We start from the raw sequence: 21,054 nt of genomic DNA, 5'->3' as shown, positions 1-21,054 counted from the left end.
TAACAACTTATCATAAAGCTTGTTAACGGTTAGCACCTCTTCTTCCCCAAACATTCCTCAATATTCCTTCTTCTCTTCAAAAGTTGAGCTCACGTTAAATAACGTGAGTTCTATTTAAATTCAAGTGGTATCCATTTGGATTCTTTGAAAAATACATTAGATAATCATTAAGGTGATTTATTAACTATACAAAACGCCTGTGTTGTACCTGGTTATGTTGTGGGTCAACCGAAAAAAAAATCCCACCTCCCATTTCAACTCACCGGCTCCTGGCTAATCCCTTTCGAAGACAAAATGGGATCATGCCATCAGGATTATCAAGAAGATTAAAAAAAGGTTATAATTGTATGCTCGCTTCATTTTCGCACCGATCCTATCATTTTGCATGGTTAATAAATCACCTAAATGATTAACTAAAGTATCGCCTACCTTGGTTTTAATCCTACCTTCCTTGCCTGGAACATCTCGATCTATCTGGACTACAGGCAGATGAATTAAAAAGCGTACGATTTCTTCCTCAAATCACGAGGCGGATAAGTATCTACTACATGTCGTCATATGGGATTCAAGATGTCAAATTTTACTACGAGACAGCAACTGTATTTCCTTAGTTATAGTGACGGAGAATATCCCCCTCCTTAGTGAAGGACTTGAATGAGAGGAACATGAAAAACACCAATCTGATCCCTCATTAATTGTTGTTTACGAGGAAGAGTTATCAGCATAAGCGTACGAATATATATCATATTCTATTCATATATAGCCTTATAAAGATTTCCCGCTGGTGCGGTGGGATGGTTTCCCTCGCTACAAATGAAAGAAGCCTATCAATTACTCTTATTAAGTGATTTTCCTAATCCCATTCATTCCAAACCTTACTTTCATCCTTTGGCCATGACTCCAAAACCTTTTAAAACGCAACGTTCATATGGCAACTCCTTTTGTCGTTTCCTTTACTGTTGATCCCATCATTGAATCGCCATAAGCCTCACATCAATATATTTTATGAGCCGATTGATAATCTCCTAATGACATAAGTTCGATATTTGAACTTTTTCAAACAGTATAGAATTAAAGTTTAAGGAAAAACGAAAAGTCCATTGCTGAAGGCTATCAGATTATGGTATTTGTGAGCTCCTTAATTTGAAGTATTGTATTAAGATGATTATTACATTTCAGATTTAGTGTTTCTGAAATCTTCATCTAAAATAATGAGCACTGTGACTGGTAAATTGCTTGCTCGAATTTTATATATGTAGTTATTAAGAAACTTACAATGACTTTCCTTCATCAATATTTCAAGAAAGTTAGATGCCAATTCCGAATCCAACTACTGATAAATATGGATACCTATTATAAATGATCGGAACAAAGGAATAGAGTCCAATTAAACGAAGCGTATTGCCATTTTAAAAACGTTAATATTATATTAATTCAACTATAAACCTACTATTTACATAGTCTGTTCTAAATAGTCTCTAATTATTTGATTTGAAACCGCAAAACCTAACCAAATAAGGAAATTGGTGTATAATATAGTGAGAATTATTTTTTATACTTTTACAATACAATTTTTAAAAGCTGAAATATATTGTTAAAAATTCTTGGTGGTTTCGTTTGATAGTTATTGTAGTTATTTAATAATTTCATTTTTAATATTATTATATAAAACAATACATAAATTACTACTTTCAAAGCTCTCCATTTTTGCTTGGAAACCGATAAAAAGAAGCTGCTTATGCTATTTAACATCTTTTCAAGCAACTTTTCCAACAAAATAGAACCATTCATGTCAATAGTATCTATTTTTTTAATAAACAATACTGTTATAAAATTTAGTATCAAATGAATTTAGAAGATTTATACGGATAATTATAGTGAGTTATATTTATATTGTTTATAAATATTTACATTAATTTTATAAATACAAAATATTCCAATGTAAGACTTGTAGCTCACTCCCTCATTAAAAATTCAAATACAACTATTTATTTATGTCATCATTCAATGAATTTATGAAGTACTACTAAAGAATTAACATATTTTTCCTTCGTTATTATTAATAGAAATAGGTGAGCTTCTGAGATTTCGTTGACTTATAAAATTCCCACTCATCCATATATCTAGTAATTCATGTATAATGCTAATGCTCTGAACAAAAGTATGGAGAGAGTTGATCTTATGCACAAGAAACTGCTGTTTAAAGTTTATCTATCGAATCCTAAGTCATCCACACGTTTTTGATACATAATTTGTGTTGATACAAATAATAATTTAGTTCTTCTTAATTGCAAAATTGTTATTGACAAGAATCGGACTCAATATTATTTAAGTATCGTAAAATACCATAAATAATTTCCATTGTCATCGTTGAGACAAACAAAATTATAAAAACTTTATTGAAATTTTTATTCATGTCATATATTTACTCATATGTACATTGGATCTCCCTGCAGTATATTTATTCACTTCAGAGATGATAGTGTTTCTATTTTAAAAGAAACCAGGTCAGAGCGTTGCTATTCTGTTCAGACTATGAGCGAGGAAAGTGACATGCAACATCATTGGAAAATGTTGTTTCAGGTTTTCGGCTGCTTTAATAAATATGAAGCTCCGTTGGTAATAAAAACCTTCATTCCTTTGCCTCTGAAATAAGGGACAAGAACGTTGCTGATACTTTTTACAGCAACACTTGTAATCATTGGATAACTTCCAAATTAATGAGATAAGGACGACCCAAAAATTAACTATATAAAAGACCAACTAACACTGCAGTCATGGACCACTGTCGAGTGTCAGCAGTTTTGTCCAATGCAAGAAATATATCTTTCCCCTGAAGTTTTTTTAAAACCTTGGTCAACACTTCTTTACTTTGAGACTACATTGAATTGGTGATGGTGAGCGAGAGAGAATTACTTTTCCAGTGTAAATTTCCATAAGCTTAACAAAATTTGGATGATTAACGATATGGGGTGGAATATTGGAGGAGACAAGCATTTGGGTTATATATGTAGTAAAATTGGAATGTTCAGAATTGGAATTAATTATACGACTTGTATACAGTTCCAAATTCCTTTTGCGACTTTGGGTTTTACTGTGTTGTTCTACTTTTAACATCTTCTGGACTATAGTTCCAAAATTACAAAGACTCATGCCAAAAATCTCGAATCCTCATAGTAACTCCATATATTTTTACCACCATTATCAGCGATCCAGAAATTTAAATTTTTTGAAAAAGACATTTCGATGAACTTTGTACACCACTATATTATTAAAACACAAGAAACATAATGAATTATTATACTTACAAAACCAAATCTCAAGTCAATATTTTATCTCAAACTTCATCACGAAGAAACTTTACACGGTTCTAAAACTTATGAAAATAATCAATACGTAGTTCGTAGTTACAGGTCACTTATTTATATATGAATAATGATCATGAATTTGGAGATGTTTTCTCCTCAAGAATGAAAAAATAATTATGACAGCTTCTAGTAATATAAGGATTTCCAAGTGCAAAAACTCGCTCCCGCTTTTGAGGACATATAATTTGATTATACATATAAAAACCGAGATGGGCAATGTGTCTCCCGAATGAAAGGATCAATTCATACAGAATCATGTCTTAAGCTAGTAGTAAAGTGTTGAAATTTATGTATTCAACTTTTTTTTAAATTTCGTTATAAGTTTTGAAATAGTGCACCTATAAAGATTTTTATTAATTATTGTTCAGTAATCTATGATATTATTATTCAATGATTATGTAATAAATGCTGCTTTTAATTTAGAATATTTATTTTATGCAAATAAAATTTAAGTTTTTAATGTGTTTAATGAAATTATTGTCCTCGAAGGACAATGTGATATTTAGAAGAATACAATTGATGTTTTAATTATTTCTATTCGTTCAATTAATACTCAAATAATCGTATTATTATTTTGATATATTTTAAGTATTGTCTTCAATCAAACAACTTATAATTAGCTCGTATGGCAAATATTTAGTAATTTATTTATTTTTGTAAAGATCGTAGACTGTAGAGTAATATTCCAATATGCTTACAAGGAATTTAGAGCTGTTTAGAAAAAGATTTCTGAGTCAATAATTTTGAAAATTGCAACGACATCCAGATATTACAATAGAAATCTATTTAAGTTAAGAAGTTATTTATATTTTTTTAATTTCTATGTAATAGCAGGATATAATAATTAATTGCAGACAAAAATATAATGAAAAGAGGAGCAAATTATCTTTGAGTGTTTAAAATAATCTTCTCCTTGTTTCCAAAGGCAAAATAGTCCTACTAGTACTAAAAAAATTGGGAGTGAGGCTTGAAGTGTTCAAGATGTATCATTGTCCATACTTGCAGTACAACACGAATTCAAGCTTATGAATAGAATTTATATTTGTGATAGAGAGTATATAGTAGTGATTCGTGTGTTATAGGCATTAAGGATGCTAAATTACTCTTATCAAGGAAAGAGTTTACTTAAAGTAGGAGTTGACTTTAGGAGGATTGAACACAAGAGTTTTAATGAAGAATTTTTGGGTGGAGAATGATAAATTTTTTTGTTCCTCACTTTATTTTCCATTGTATTTTTCTATGTGTAACTCTTCAGTTCAATATTATAAGTATAAGATGATTTGATACAAGATACAATAATTTATATGCAATAGAAGAATAGAATATGCTTTGCAGACAAAATATCCAGAAAAGAGAAATCATTATCTGTAAGAGTCTAGAATCACCTTCCACTTGTCTTCCAGTCACAAAAGAGACTCACAAGTATTAAAGAAATCACTAATTAGGGAGGAGGCTTAAATTGTATAAGTTATATAGTTATCCATATAGAAAATACATGTCAAACTCCACCTTATAAATTGAATTGATATCAATATGATTGAGATGAGTTAGTTTTTATAGTATTATACATATACATCAAGAACACTTATTAATGAAATCGTTTTCTTAAGGGTTGTCCTGAGAAGGATTGCCTTTCCTTCCACCTTCGAGCAACATACCTAAAGTTTTATTGCTAACCCTAATAGGAAGCCCTTAAAGGCCGCTAGAGCTGCCCTCGCCCTCCTCCATGGACTCTGTAATGTATTAGTTTTTTCTTCTCCCTTGTTCTCTTCTCTTATTTTCTTGTATATATATATATATATGTAAAGTACATTCTTTTACATGATTTTAAGTATAAATAGTTGTGTATTTTATGTACGTATTAGAGTAGGATATTGTATTAATAAGAATACCGATGTTCCTTTAAATAAGACTGGTATTATTCCTCCACGCCTTTCCTTCTCATTTCTCTCGGTCATCCTGGATTCTTTGGTATAAATAATTGTGTCTCCTCAACCTCGTCAAGACGCAACATTGGCGACGAGGATGGATTAGGATCACGTGACCTCCCTGTTGTGGGATCGTCAGCGAAGCTAGCCCTGCTGGAGTTGGGTAGCCCTTTTTCGTCGACAGGGAGAACGCTCGTTCGTCTACGGAAGGCGGAGCAATACGGGCTGTGCCTCAGTTTGGGCCTCGTGGAGGAAGGAAGAGAACCATGGTCACTTACAAGAAGTGAAGTGTGTGTCCGTGTCAGGGGCCACATTATTCAAAGTGGATTTAATCCAATGAAGTTCTGGTTCTCCGTTGTTCCTACTCTCCCGTTCACATCATTGGGTTATGAATGTGCAATCGTTTCTCTTCTGGATCTTCCAGAGTTGGATGAGGGTACATCAAGTGAGATCAATATGTCTCCCAGGGACGAGCAGGGTGCTCGTATCCCTAAAACCTCTATAAGGGTGAACGATATGTCTCCCAGGGACGAGCAGGGTGCTTGTGTCCCTAAAACCTATATAAGGGTGAACGATATGTCTCCCAGGGACAAGCAGGGTGCTCGTGTCCCTAAAACCTCTATAAGGGTGAACAATATTTCTCACAGGAACGGGCAGTGTGCTCGCGTTCCTAAAACCTCTATGAAGAGTAGTGTTCTCCTTTCTCCGGTGCGCGTGCTGAGAGCACGGCATGTCTATGGAGATAAGTTTTATCTATATAAGAACAAATGGTTTGTCCGCGCCTGGTTATGGATGGAGCGGATCAATAAGCTGCTACTCATAGAGCGGAACCTGTTTAAGCACTGGCATGAATTTGGGGCTTGGGGGATGCTGTAATGTATTTGTGTTTTCTTCCCCCTTGTTATCTTCTCTTATTTTCTTGTATATGTATATAAATGTAAAGTACATTCTTTTACCTGATTTTAAGTATAAATAGTTCTGTATTTTATGTATGTATTAGAGTAGGTTTTGTATTATACAGAATACAGATGTTCTTATAGATAACCGTTGTATTATTCCTCCACGCCTTTCTTTCTCCTCACTTCTCTCGGTCGTCCTGGATCTCTCCACCTTTAAATAGTTTGTGTCTCCTCACGCTCGTCAAGACACAACAGACTACATCGAAAGCACTCATTCCTGGATACAAATTGATGTTGGAAGACAGGGAGTTGCTAAAAAACGAAATAACCTTGATAATAGTCTGGGCTTAAAGTTCCAGAAATCTAACAAGAGTAACATGACAAACGAATACCAGAGAAGGCAAGCTCTGGCTAAACAAAGAAAGGCCAGTAAAAGTATTGAATATAAAAAAGTGTTCCGTAATACCCAAAAAGGCTTGAAAAATAATTTTAAACTGGTCGCTAAGGCTATTGTCGAGGGACCCTTTGACCCTGTTGGGCAGTGGACCAATATGGATCCAACAATACTGCATGATTGGAAGTTAATCTTTGAGAAGGAATCAATTAATGACGAAAGATCACAACCTGACTGCAATAAGTATGGTGGACCTGATGCTCTTAAGATTATGAACCCTATTACTATGTACAAGCTTAATAGAGCACTTCCCCTGTGTAGAGCAGGGAAATATCTCTTTGGGTATAAGGGGGCAGGTGTCAGAAATCTGGACCAGAGGGAATTGTTGAAGCACCTGAGTTCAAAATTGGGTAGTGGTATGACGGACAAGAGCGTGTTAAAGGCCCGCACTACATTTATCCCAAAAATTGAGAATCCCAAGAGTGTGTTGGACTTCATACCTATCTCCATCTTATAACATATTGTACGTGTATTATACCGGTTGATTGATTCTAGACTACAGAAAGTTAAGATCTCTTAAGAGCAGGTGGGGTCCGAAAAATAACATTTTTCTGAAATGTTGTGCATAGCAAGAAGAAGGGTAAACGACTTTTTCTAGCGTGGCTTAATATGCATAAAGCATTCGACTCTGTTAGCCACAAATCACTAATTAGGGCTGTCATAATGTACAAGGTTCCTTTACCATTGGTCAAAATAGGAAACGAAGCAGAGTTGACTTATGGAGAAAAATACTCAAGACTTCCATCAAGGAGCAGTGGATGGTGAATGACAACTCTTTCTTCTCCACTGGATCTTCAGTCGATTATTCTGTCGTTTCATGGAACTCGATAGTTCATATATGTAGAAGTATACAATCATTCTGTAGAAGATCTGGAGGAATTTATGCCTTCTTGAGCAAAGAAGGAATGATTCAAGAGGTCAGCAACAAGGTAATCAGTTTTTTACCTAGATCTTAGCTGTTTATCGCAGGAGAAAAGAAGAATGCCAATTTATCCGAACTACCTGTATTGCTATTCTAGTTCTTTATATATATTATTTGCAATATATAGTCACCTTGAGGCTGAGTAAAGGATGTGGCAATGAGTTATACTAATATCTAAAGATGGGTTGTTTGGTCAAATAAATTACTGTTTTGAGATTAGAAAAGGAAAACAGTGGTAGATTTTCCTTTTTTCTTTCTTCTTTTTTCCTTCATTATTTAAATATTTCTTGTACAACATCTCCGTCTAATAAAAACTATAGTTTGCTGCTTACCTTAATATTGAATATTATTAATTTTATTACTGAAATGGCGTTAAAAAGTTCCCCCTTCGCCTGGATTGTCTTTAATTGGATCTCCATCTATCCATTTTCCCTCGGAGTGTATATTTCTCTATTTGGATACCCTAGCAACACGCCTTCTGATCCTTTCTTGGTGTTCGGTTCAAGGGATCTCGTCTCTATGTGCCTCACTCGGTGGATCTTATTTTATTTAATGGAAGGATCGTTTACAGGGTGTCCACGATAAATTGGAACTATCGTAAAATTCAACTTGCTTGATAAAAATGGAATTTGGAGTGTATTTGTTAATATGAAAAAGTTAGACATGATATTAAACAATAAATTTATTCAACATGTCCTCCCTCAGCAGCCACCATCTTCTCCATCCTGCCCCTAAAGGATTCGCATGCCCTGATGACTTCCGCGGAATCGGCAGCATTCCACTCCCTTGTAATGGAGCCCTTCAGGGGCGCGATGCTCTTGTGGATGACCTTGCACACCTCCCTCTCCAACTTCCCCTACCAGTAGTAATCACACGGATTGAGGTCGGGTGAGTTGGAGGGCCAGGTGTTGCGATCCCAGAAAGTGATGTTGTGGGAGTTCAAGAGGTTAGTGGTCCTCATGGCGATGTGTGCGGGCGCTGAGTCTTGTTGGAATATGAACTCCCTCCCAGCGGCCGTATCCTGCATCCAGGGGATGACGAACACCTCCATGACTTTGCAGTACCTTATCGCGTTAACCCTTTCCTTGGGATTGAAGAAGAAAGGAGTCATCACCTCACCGGTGCTGTAGATGACACACAGGGTCATCACGGAGGCCAGGAACTTTGTGGTGAAAACTGCAGGGATCTTTTCTCTCTCCTTGGCAAGCCACCTGTCATTCTGGACGTTGTAGCTTCTGTCGACAGTCGAGTTCTTCTCGTCGGAGAAGAAGATGATTCTTCCTCCATGGCTCTTCAGGTCATTTATGATACACGCTTAACGTTGGTGAGCCAGGTGGCCTTCATGGATACCGTGAGGATGTGTTGTTTGGCCATTCGGTATGACCTGTACCCGAGGTCCTCCTTCACAGCCTTGGAGACCAGCTGCTTGCTCACTCCACGGTGCTTGGCCAACCTGGACAAAGAAGTCCCCGGCGAAGCCTTGATGGACTTCTGGAGATCTTCAAGGAAGTGGGGAGTGCAGATTCGGTCACTTCTCATGTTGTGGGTCTTGCGGCAGACCTTCCCCTCAACCTCCCAGGCATTGAAGACCCGGTACACCGTGGTTTTGGGGTAGTTAAGATGCTTGTAGTTAGCAGAGGGTTTGTGTCCCGCGCGAGCCAATTCGAGGATGGCGTCTATCCTTGCTTGTTCCATGATGACTATTGTTTGTTGTCAAAACAATTGTGGTGAAGGTTATAGTGTATTGTTCACGCAACTTTTTATATTAGCATGATTTAACCCCGAATATCCACATTATGGATCTGGATGAAGTTTAAAGTAGCTCCAATTTATCGTGGACACCCTGTATTGTACAGATGTCCCTTCACTTTCAAGGTCTGTGATAGTGACTTCTGACCTCGTGAATCATTGCCTCTATGTTGAAAAATACATACATTCTTCCAAATCTTCAACGGAACAATCGTATACTTCTATAATAACTAATGAGTTCCATAAAAAGACAGAATAATCTACTGTAAGCCCAAGTGAGGAACAATAAGAGTTATCATCGTCCATCACTGCTCCTTCATTGAAATTCTGAAGTTATTTTGTTCTTAGTCGACTCTGCTTCGTCTCTTACTCTAAGAAAAATATTTCATTTATACGAGTCTTTCAGTTGCCTTGATATACATAACGCAGAAATAAGTTATCTCAATCATAATTTTTTTATAAGTTGGAGTTTGTTATGTAGAATCTATATGAATAATTACCACCATATCATGGACCCCTGATTTCTATATTACATATGCACTTCTTTTACATTAGCATCTAAGTGAAGATGAGGAGAGTCACTTAAAACCCTCTTTGGAATTATTTCTGAAAAAATAGGAAAACAGACTAGGAGACAAATATTTTCTTCTTGGCTAACGAACGTTTCTCATGAATACTTGAGATAGATCCCCAAATATGATGCCGTTTGGTCGATAATTAATCAAATCACTATCCATGGCCATAATCTGATAAAATCAAAAAGGTTTTTTAGCCACATATAAATATTAAAGAGGATTGTTAATGTCAATCTACGTGTTTCCAGAAAATGCGTCAGCTCTCCATGTATATAGTGCTCACTGGATGGATGTAACGAAGAGCGACGAAAAACTTCCTTTAAAACCCGGCGAAGAATCATAATTAAACTTCCATCGATCGGAGTAATCCGTAATGTATAAAATTGATAATTCTGTAGAAAAAAATGCGTGCAAGTAGAAGGGGGGAGAAAGACTTATGGTATCATTGTTTAAAATACTGATGTGATTATAAGCTGCTTTATTATGATTTTAGAGGGTATAACGAAAGTATTTATTAGCAAAATGTTTAATGAAGATATAGTACGTATAATTGACTTAGACGTTTTTTATCCGTTACAGTAGATTTGAAAACGTCACACTCCATGAAATTGTAATTCATTATTAACCCTATTCTCAGAATAATAACTAATGAAACGACAAAGTAGAGTATTTCGAAATATATTTGAAGTTCCAAGTTTAAAAAGAAGGCTTAAATTAAATACTAAAAAATAAATCATCATACATTTAGGTTAAATATACAAAATTAAACAATTAGAATCATATAACTAATACCAATAAATTATAAATACAGAATATTGAAATAATAGATTGATCCAAATAATATTTTCTTGTTCTGACATGAATTCAGTTAAATATGTCCTAACTTTAAGTTGCTAAAAACAAGCCAGACGTAGAGTTTAATAAAAAAGATCATCACCCTTTTTTCCTAATGTGGAAGTTGCTATATACAATTGTGCACAGGATAGATATATCTCTATCGATGAGATCTAAATAATTATTAATAATAAAGTAAATGTCAAAATGTTAAAATTAGACAATCAATATACTAATAATAAAAATGTTAGAATTAAATCCATCGTAAAGATTTAGTGCAAAAACTAATTATGTTGTAATGTCCGGCGATATTACTCCTTATTAAGGGCATCAAAAAAGATTTCCCCCCGTTATTTATGCTTATATAACAACATACTATTATCATGAAGGATATACGCAATTGCTAATTATAATGATACACCCAATGTAACTACCCCCGTTGTTGTTACCATTTAAGTAGTTGTTTTTGCCTTTTATAAGTTTTCTGAACACCTTTTTTTGGAGCCTATCAACCATAGCTAAGCCTTAAGTGATAAAAAAAGTAATATTTATTGACTATGTAATATTGGAAAACCTAATGATCATACTCAGGTCTTTAAGTGAAGAAACTAGTCTCAGACAATCTAGTTATGAACCATTCAAAGCTATTACCTCCGTTGTTGTGATCGTTTAAGCAGTTGTTTTTGCTATTCAATGATGTTGTGTATCATAATTCTTGATATGTTTAGCTAAAATAGAATTATATTTTATGGTTAGATTTAAAAAAAAATTGAATACTTACTGTTAGATAGTACAAAATTCAGAGTTCCATTTCGATATTAGTAAATACTTTTTACTGATAACTTGATCGTCATTTGGTGTGGATGACTCAAAACATTTTTATATGTATTTCTATAAATGACATCAGTACCAACATCCTCCATTAATTTAATGAAGGTTCCTCGGGAAGGGATAGGTTTACCCGTGTATTTCTCCATAAATTTTTTGAACATAGATGATTAGCAATGGATAAGGATTACATACAATAAGCATCCTTGTGAGATCAGAGTTAAAGTCTGACTTGATGTATTCATCGTTAACTTGATTTTATAGATGAATATCCATGCTCTTGATATGAGGATAATTAGTGGCGTTTAATTCTAGACAGGGGACTAAAGGCACATTTATATCGACAAATCCGACAAACCATCTGTTTCTCATGCGGTAAGTATTTCCCAAATTCCTGGGCCTCCATTTTCAGAAATCCAGACAGAAGGCGACGTCATTTTAGGCATTTTATTCAGTTCTCTATCGACTATCACCATCTAATATTATATTAATATTGAATAATAAAGGCGGGAATGATAACGTTCTTGATAGAAGAAGATGTATATTATTTAATTAATGATGCCATAAGTATTTCTTCTCTTCTCCTCGCACGCTTTTCTATTCTTACCAAAATTATCACCCTTAGATATAGCACAAGCGCCCCTTATATGACCTCCCCAAAAATCAACACCCCCGTCTTAGCCTGTCCAAGCTCAAAAAAGGGACCCATGCAAAATTTCAGCCTCCTAGGTTCAATGGTGTGGGAACGTATAAAGGACATATACACACACAAACATACACAATCTCTCTTTTATATATATACAGATAACCTATTAAATTAATAGAAGCAAGGAATACTAGAAATACTAATCTCGAGCTCACACAAGAAGGCTGACTCTCTCTTTTCCTGTAACTACAAAAAAGAGAAATGACTAGTATGATTTACGAACATTGATAAAATTATCCGACTCGTAAACTAATCAATTTCTTAACTTATCCTTATATTTATCCTTTAACTTAATAATTTCATTTTATACCCAGACAAATTAATAATTAATTTATATTACTTTCGACATTCATTTAGCATTTTTTTTTATATAAGTATAAAATTAGTTTTTATTTCGTCTGTAATAATAAAAATATAATATTCGGGTACAATCATCTGTTAGTTCGAATGCAGTTTGCCAATGTTTTTGTTGTTGTATTGATGATGGTAAATATTTTATCTTCAGTAGGAGACGCAGAATTCTTCACCATAACCTTGAAAAGTTTATCGATATTTGAGGAATATAGGTAGAAAAACAGTGACCAAACTTGCAAGTTGTTGATGGTTTTTCATAGGATATTGGATAAAATAAAGCACTTCTTCCTCATTGAACATTTCAGACTCCAAGGCTTTTTGACGTTGGTACTCAAGTTGAAATCTTTGACTACTAGTGGAAGCTCGAGTTGGCCTTGGTGGTAGTGATGGGTAGGAAAAGTAATCTGGAGGCTTAAGGACGGCACTGCTTTGCTTTGGCTAAAGTAAGGGGAAATCATCCTTTTTCAAGTGTCTGCAAGTCATAAATTAATCAATATTACACCAATTACGAGAAATTTGAGGTGCTTTACCGACTACGAAGTTGCCTTCTATGTATCCGGCCTTTCCCATGTCGCTTGTCTATTGAATTAGTAATGAAGTCTTCCTCTTTAAAATGTAGGCTAAATATCCTTGAGTTTTCTGTTATCGTCTCAATGGTTGTTTTGGTTTTAAGATCCGTGATTGATCTTGGTATTGCCCTTTCCCAGTATGACTGAAGATGAGGATGAGGGGGTACATTGAAACCAGGAAATTTGTGATAACTAATGTCAGGGTTCTTGGGGGTACCTCTGTCTACATACTTGGATACAGCGTTTCCATCCCATTCTTTTCCAAGAAGAAACAATTAAATAATTAAAAATCACTGTATAATTTATTGAAAACAATAACGTCGTCCCACCAAAACTTAGTACTTTTCCTTCTAAACAGTGAATAATTTTAATAATACGTGTCAAAACATCCAGCCATTTTATGGAGCCGGCGTGCGTCTCTGCTTCTGAAGAGTGCAGTCCAGAAGCTTAGAGACGTCCATGATTTAGTATTCCCTGTAAATGCATCACAGATTGATAAGACGAGAAGAATTCACTTTTTTGCACTAGCTAGAATCATTTATTTTTATTTTAAAGGCAGATATCTTAAATTCATTTATGTACTATGCTAAGTATTTCTTCAACAGGCCATTCCTGTTGTTATAAATCATAAAACCGATTTATAAGATTGATTTTCCTTTCCGTAGAATTCTATTAGAGTATTAAAAATAATTGTGATATATATAAAATAATAAATGGTGTTGAAGATCCTCTAGATAAAGTTATATAGTGGGGAAATTGCCTTATAATGTTCTCAATTTGCATATCATATTGATCTACTTTCAGACATAGGGGATTTGATTTAATGGATACTCAAATCAAGTTAATAATTTTAACTAAGGATCTCAATCTGATCTTTTGTCGGCTTTGTATAGGCGGACTTGAAGATGTGAATTGTGTCAAATAAGGAAAAGATTAATGTGAAACTAATATTCTTTAGACATTTGTCAAATACAAAGGACAGTTTTAGAAGTTTGATTATTTGTAGTTCCCACAAATTTCCCTCTAACAAACTCTACTCTTTTAGCCGAATAAATCTCGTCGATCATCAGTGTTACATTGTTTATCTGCTCTTCAAGCCTATAATTCGTGTTTTTAAGTTCTTTGTCGTGGATGAAGGTAATCCCGTTTCTACCCAAATCACATTGGATACGGTTCTAAGATATCTGGAAGACGGAAGTGACAGAGCGTTGGACGTATATATTTGCTCGTAGAGGCCAGAACTGACATTGTGTCATATCAAAGCAATGGAAAAGGGTCCAGAAGAATATCTTCTACCTTTAGGCTGTTTGAAGAGATGATACATTTGCTCCATTATGAAAGCGAGCATGGAAGATTTAATTTGATCAATTTCTGCCGAGTTAGAAAAATTAAGGAGCTGTTCACAAATGTCTCTTTCTGTGTCTGACCGTCCTTGAAAACCATAAAAGCAGCAATTTTGATGGCTTCAGTGACAGAATTAATTTTATTTATTTTCTGAATTTATGAAATGTGATAATAATATCTTATTTAGTTCGATGTTGTTACAGAAAATTCTGAAGGAGAGGTCTTCTGCCACCTGCAATCAAACAGCAATTCATATCTGAATTTATAATTTTGACAAGTGCAACTTTTGGAGTTTTAAGCAACAAGAACCCCGAGGGCAATGATGCCAAAGAGAGTTTGTCATAGAGATCTTGTACCTAAAGAACGGTATCTTCCATAAACATTGCATTCTCCAGAGCTTCTTGTCTTTCATTCTCCAAATACATTCTATTGGTGCTAGTTGATGCCTATGTTGGTCTTGGGGGTGGTGGTGGTGGTGATGAAAGGTAGCTTTGATGAGATGGCTTCTTCTTTCAACCGCCTGTGAATATGTATCTCTTGGGATAGCCCTAAGCCATTTGGCTAAAATTTTGGTGTCCTTCATGGGGAATTTGTGAAAGTTCACATCCCGATCCTTAGTAATGCCCTCATAGCCCTGCTTGCATTCAGGAGAAGAACACTTGTACACCATTATTAACTAAGTAATAAGAAAAAAATTTAATTAACTTTGGTGAACCACGTTTTCCTTTATCATAATTTATAAAACAAAGGAAGAATGTATCAGCCTCCTAGTGTAGAAAAAAAGTGAGCTCTATTTTAAGAATCACATCCAGTTGTTTTTAGTATTCCTTGATTAAACCAAGTAGAGCATCGAAGGCGAACGTTTCCTGTTCTTTCGTGAACGAGTCAGGTACTGTACTGTTTCTACTTTTATTTACTTCATTATTCATATACTTTTGCATGAACAATTATGGAAAGGGAATTATGATTCAAAATGATTATCACATACAGAATATTCGGCTGGTTACCAATTAGAAAGATATTTAAGATTTCATATCCATTTTTTTCTTTTTGCAACTTCTTTTGGATTTTTGGGAATGGGAAATTTAAAAATTTCCTTACATGTGAACGTTTCTTTTAAGCTTATGGAAATTTGACTCAGTTCTATTTTTTACATCCTAGGACACTACAATGACCCATTATTTTAGAGTAATTTGTTGCTAATTTGCTTTATAATAATATGTAAATATAAAATATTTAAGATTATAAAAAATTATATACGTATTATTACTTATTCAAACTTATTAATACTACGTACAATAAATAAATGAATGACGTATTAGAAAAGCGACATCTTGCGAAAATATTATTAAAAATATTGTCCCTACTATTTCCTAAAAGAATAATAAATTAGACATTTTTCCCCTTTCCATTTTTTTCTGACACCGTTATAAATTTGATAGATTGATATAAGTCAAATATTATGGATTAAATAATAGGCTGGGTAAAAAGTAGCTCCGTATCTTTCTCTTTATTTCAATGCTTTATAAGAAGTGTTACAATCAACCTATTTAAGCCAAGTACGACCCATTCTGTTCAATAACTTGCCGCCAACTTCATAACCACCTTCTCCTAAAAACTCTTGTTCCTATTGGCAAAAAACTTGGATAATCAATTTCCACAGACCTCTATTGAGAACTGTGTGGAAATTTGTACATACAAGTATGTTGGCTATAGATAGGAATAGGTGGTAGTCACTTGGTGACAGGTTTGGACTGTAATGTGGATGCATAAGAACTTCCCATCCAAGCTTCTTGCGGGTCATCAAAGATGTGTGGCCTGGCGTTGATTAAAAACGATTAATCTCTTATTCAAGTTTCTTTTTATATCCAACATTCTGTAAATGGTTCAAAAGGGTTTTATAATCGATGTTCAGCTACTGAACGAGGCTACCACTGCTAACATGAAGGTCTATCTCGATATTTTCCATAATTTTATAGACCTTTTAGACAAAAGGCCTGCTAGTGCGTGTATCATCATTCACATCTACTAAACCAGAACAGAATCACTCAAACCACTGTTATGTAATATGAACCTAAAGAGTATTAGCCCCGTATAAAAATTTTCTTGCTCACTTTTGATGTGTTTTTCCCTTTCAGATAGTAAAAATGTAAAATATGGCAAATTTCTTCCTTTGAGACCTCCATACTCGACGCACGATAATTCACGACTGAACCGGCCAAGTGCAATACTGTCAAAAAGCATTTGCAGTATACACACACACCTTACGGGTGATCAATAATGAACAAGATTTACTTAGTAAAAAAAAAGTTGGAAACACGAAAATACTTTTTCCCGAACCTATTATAACAATGGGTTAAACAGGTAAAACTAGGTACATATAATTAGGAGATAGAACTAGTAAAGATACTTTAAAAGTTTGATTTTTAAAATAAGTATATAAAACATTTTCTTATTTCATTGGCAATTAAATCATTGTTGAAAAAATACTATAAAATATAGTGGATATATCACGACATACATGTATATTAAAAACAATTTTGAACTTATAGTGATATAAAATAAATTTTAGTAAATTCACGCGATGTAGTAATTATTTGTCTTCCTCTATACATCCCAAGGATCTATCAATCGCTCTTTTCCATTGTATAACAACTCATCTTTCTCTTTTTGATTTATAGAAGGATACATAGTCTCAGTAGCGTCTGGATTAGAGTAGGAGTTAATATTCCAAACTCCCATGGAGTGTCCTGCAGCCATTGCAGCTCCTAACGCAGTGGTTTGACTGAAATATTTCCTACTAATACCTTGTTACCTAAAAAAAATGAATAGTGAACAGCTTTGAATGAATAGGAAAGATGATTTGAATACCAATCAAATCCGACAAAATTTGTACAAAGCCCTTGTTACTTGACATTCCACCGTCAACCAACAAATTATCTAACCCGAGGGTCGAGTCGTCTTTCATTGCCTCAATGACTTCTCGGGTCTGAAAGAAAATTGATTCCAAACATGCACGTGGGATATGTTCATTCTTTGTAAATTGACTAAGTCCAACAATTATACCCCTTGCATCATATCTCCAGTAGGGGCAAAGAGTCTGCAAAACCTAATTAATTATATTTTTTATGTAGGTCATTTAATCAATTAAAAAAGATTTCTTACGCTGGAACCATGTAAACCCCACCGGTATCTGTTACAGATCGTAATACATTTTCCATTTCCTCATATGTGTCAATTAACTTCATATTATCTCCCAGCCAGGATACCAATGAGCCAGCAACAGCAATGGATCCTTCCAAGGCATAAATAGGTTTTCCAGATATGCCCAGTTGAAATGCAACTGTCGGTAAAGCCCATTCTTAGAAAAATGGGTTTATCGCCAACATTCATCAATAAAAATGCTCCAGTTCCATAAGTGATTTTAACCATTCCTGGATGTAAACATTCTTGACCAATAAGAGGGGTTTTTTGATCTCCAATGAATTAAATAATTGATTTCATTTTTTGGTTGCAACTTGTACAGTTTGATTATACAAATTGTACAAAATCCCAATATACTTTACCAATATAGCAAAAAAATAATGTTAAAATGAGATGAAAATTTTAAGGAAATTTATAAATTAACAATATTAACTAAAATTATTTATGCTGCAATATTATGTAATTATGACTCCAAATCATGTTTCTCCAATTTTAAAAGATAAAATGTTTAATTATTTCCCACAAATTGTAATGATTAAGTGTTGATTGATTAACACTTGATTCATTTCATTATGAAAATGCGTTAAAAGTTGGTTCAAGTCCCTATTAGAACCATTCTAACAGAAATCATTATATCCGCCCAAAAAATTAATTAGAAAGACAAAATATGTTTAAAGAATTGAAGGAGTCAATCAATGATTGAGATTCAATGGACAAGGTGAATGAACCAATCGTTTAGATCCAATGTGTTGGAGTTTTATGTACCTGGCCGAGTCCTCATCGACACTTCTCTATCCTGAAGTCATCCATGACTCTATAATTATCAAGGTGTGCAATACATAGTACTGCAGCATGATTCATCATCAAATATATTTATTATTTTTTGGGCAAAGTGTCAATTCGGCAATTTTCGGAAAAGTGTCCCCGAACAATGCCTTTATTGGCTCTATATTAAAATAAATTATTTTCTGGTGTTTTTTTTTATTAGTTAAAGCCACTAAGGTATGTGTAGATAATATCTCTAGATAAAACTCCTTGACCATTTCACAAACTGTACCAAATCCGAAATAATTATACATGATTAGTGAGGTGATGAGGCTAACTTTTAATAGCTAACAAACGCAGGGTGTCAAAATATCTCCTGTGAGCAAACGAGAAATTAATTTACTCCTGAGAACGGAAAGTAATTAACTCTTTAATATTAAAATTTATTAACAACTAATTAACATTGATAAATTTATGTATTTTTTTCCTATTCGTAATTAGTAAAAAGTTAAACATTAAAAAAGTAAACAGTTTTGTTATTTGCTTATGAAATTACATTATAAGGAATCGGTAATGGAATCATCCATAAAGGAGGGAATCGGAACAAGAGTCGGCTGAAAATTCGGTATCGATACATCCCTAGTAGTTTTCTCTACTTATTTGATACCAGATTAGAAAAATGAGTAATTTTCACACAAAAAAGATGAAAATGAGCAATTTCCCCCAAAAGGTCAAAATGAGCTATTTTCTGAGCGATTGAGCAATGTCTCACAAATCCTAAGTCTAGTGTTCTATTAGTAGCGTTGGATCAGTTCCAGGACCTCCCCCCCTCCCATTTCCAGTATTTTTTTTTAATATCACTCCGATCTTTTTTACCATTTAACGGTCCTAGGACTGATACATTGGTCTTTCAGTCCTACGATCACAGCTATTTTTTTATTTTATTCACTCCTAGCTGGGAATATATTCGTATTTCTCCCACTATTGATTAACTTATGTTTAACCATGTAAAACTAAAAATTCACGACCAAAATTTGTCCTAACTAGTCTGGGGAATGCCGGTACTACTTTTAATGTTGTAAAAATTTAATGACGGTTTTTTTAAAGATAAATTCCATCCTTTTATGGCCATAAATATGTATTCTTCTTGTTTATATAATATTTGTAGAAAGAGTGTGGCCTGTACAGGGCCGTCCACAAGATTATATGTATATATATTTATATCTTGGTTTTTGGAATTTTTTTGAAATCCAAAATTTCAAATATTAAATTTTCTGGAAAAGTTTCAAAACCACATAATTATTCTCAAAAATAATTTTCATGTTTTGTGAATTTTTTTTTTTTTAAATTTACAACTATTTATTAAAAATTAAATTTCAAACTTTCTAAAATTTAATTTTTAAAATAATTTTTTTTTTTATTTAATTTCAAAAATCCATAGCTATTCAAAGAAAATTAATTTCAAATATTAAATTTTGCTAGTAAACAGCAGTAAATCCTTAATTTGGGTGAGGTTAAAGCCCCTCCAGCCCATCAGCTGCAGACGCCTCTGTACTGGTCTCCAGTCATCCTCTAAAATTTACCTTGGTTGTTGACAGCGGTCAGGATTAATTTTGGATTACTTGTAGCTATTGAAATCAAAATATAAGCCCTTCCCCTTAAAATTGATACTGATGGGATATCAAAATATGGGTCCCTAGTGTTTGTATTTTTTTAATTGTTTCATCTCCTAAAATAGATATCGTAATGGCTTTTAGAGGCTGGTATTTCGTGTATAAATATATATGGATTTGTTTTTATTATTAGTGATCCAGAGGCGTCCGCAGGGTATGGGCTGAAGGAGCTGTGTAATACCTTCTCAAAAAATAGAGCAAATAATGTAGATATGTTACAAAATGCCGATTTACGGGCAGAAAAAAACATGCAGGAGGCGTGCACTATAAGTTTTTGGGGATCTCCAAGGAAATGCTGGATTTTCATTACTTAAATGGGGAAAATCAAATTCATGTTATTTATATTTAATGTAGGTAAATTCTTAATATTTCACCAAGGCTAAAACAATTTTCAATCTATTGCTTCGTTTAATTGCCCCCATTTGCTGGAAAATAAGTCATCACAATACATCATTCAAATGACTACTGACCACTCTATTGGAAATTTTATAGATTGCTCGGGCATTTTTCAAATTGTTCTTTTTAGAGCTGAACATACCAGAAAACTAATTGATTTCAAGATTTATTCATTTATGAAGCATGATGATGCGTTGGAAGAAATATCAAAAAGAATTGATAATCATGTTTACCTAAAAATATTCCTCGCATCTATGAAGGAGACTTCCCGATATTCTTTGCTATTTAAAATCATTCTGCTATACTTTATTTTTATGGTAAGATATATAAAAATTTATATTTTGATATATTTTTGAGTGGACTGTCAGTGTCTAAGCAAGAAGTAACCCATAATGGGCCATATATGTACATCAGACTATGTTCACAAATTTTCAAACATACTTGAATTCTTGAAAAATAGACATATTCAAATGTTAAAATTGCGAA

This window comes from Lepeophtheirus salmonis, chromosome 3 (assembly GCF_016086655.4).
Source record: "Lepeophtheirus salmonis chromosome 3, UVic_Lsal_1.4, whole genome shotgun sequence".
NCBI lineage: Eukaryota > Metazoa > Arthropoda > Copepoda > Siphonostomatoida > Caligidae > Lepeophtheirus > Lepeophtheirus salmonis.
The sequence above is the reverse complement of the archived record's forward strand: the minus strand, read 5'-3'. Positions refer to the sequence as shown.